Here is a 1,171-nt window from a genome sequence, read left to right as displayed (position 1 = left end):
CTGAGAACACGCCACGACTCCCGTAGGACCAGCTAACAACATTAGCTCGGGATTTGTCTTTAGGGCTGGATCTGGCTATGTTGGCCGACCGGAAGGGGCGGGAACGAGTATACCCTATTAATATTGTGGCTGTATCACAGTTTCACCAGACTTCGCGTCGTTAAGGGAGATATACGCGGAGATAGGCAAACAGCCGGTCGCCAGGACAGACGAGGGAGAACGTTGCGCCGTATCCTTTGCGTTCTCCAACTTTATTACGCTCGACTCTAATGTAAAACGATGATTTCGTCTCGCGACAGAAACAGACCATCTGATCGTCACGAATATTCATCCCACGGATTTCCTTATTTTACTTACGATTTGCAATCGGACGATCTTAGAAGCCCTAGAAAATATCATTAATTTCGATGTAAAATGAAAAGTATGAAACTACTAGTTATTTTTGATCGAATCGTAGCTTCTATCGTTGGAAGATCTCTAACATCGGTGCAAATTTTAAATATTAAAAATCTTTTTCTCGCCTTCGCCTGCTCTGATCGCAGCAAAGTATCTCTTTGCGTCGCAACCGCGAGTCTCGGCGGAACTGTCGTGATACGTATTTAACATAAACGAACGTTGTCGCGTTTCGTTCTACGTATATAAAAGAAAAAAAAAATTTCTAATGCAAGTTATTGATCGCAGTCGGTAGGACTCGAACCTACGCTCCCAGAGGGAATCTGATTTCTAGTCAGACGCCTTAACCACTCGGCCACGACTGCTCGGTTGCACATTCGCCAACAAGACTGAGACGTTGATTCCGATTCTCGCGGACATTTTATTCCAAGCAACGACGACAGCGAACGTATTAATAAAAAAGACATCTGTCTAAAATGCAACTTCTTACAATTATGATATCGAAAATTATCGAATAGAATGTCATTGATTATCAAAGACGCGCAAGATTAGAATTCGAAGAATCGAACGCAACTATCGTTTATTCGCGAAATCTGTGGAAGAATCATTAACGCGCAAATAAAACAAGCCGAACCGAGACGACGAGGTCGATCAGTTTACCTAGTCAACCAGAGGCTTGTATCTCTGGAGAACGAAACGTAATTGTATAAACAGTGACGTCAGTCTGCGCCGTAATAACGATGGAAACGGCAAGACCTTTCTCCCCCTGGGAACGACC

At 43.7% G+C, this 1,171-nt stretch overlaps 1 non-coding gene across 1 annotated transcript; it reads right to left on the bottom strand.

The window, feature by feature from the left end:
* Positions 1 to 676: 676 nt before the first annotated feature.
* Trnas-aga (transfer RNA serine (anticodon AGA)) lies at positions 677 to 758 on the bottom strand. The gene has a single exon. It is a non-coding gene; the product is annotated as a tRNA-Ser (tRNA).
* Positions 759 to 1,171: the final 413 nt, after the last annotated feature.

Source organism: Bombus fervidus, chromosome 9, assembly GCF_041682495.2.
Source record: "Bombus fervidus isolate BK054 chromosome 9, iyBomFerv1, whole genome shotgun sequence".
In the NCBI taxonomy this organism is placed as follows: Eukaryota; Metazoa; Arthropoda; class Insecta; order Hymenoptera; family Apidae; genus Bombus; species Bombus fervidus.
This window is presented reverse-complemented; position numbering and strand designations above follow the sequence as displayed.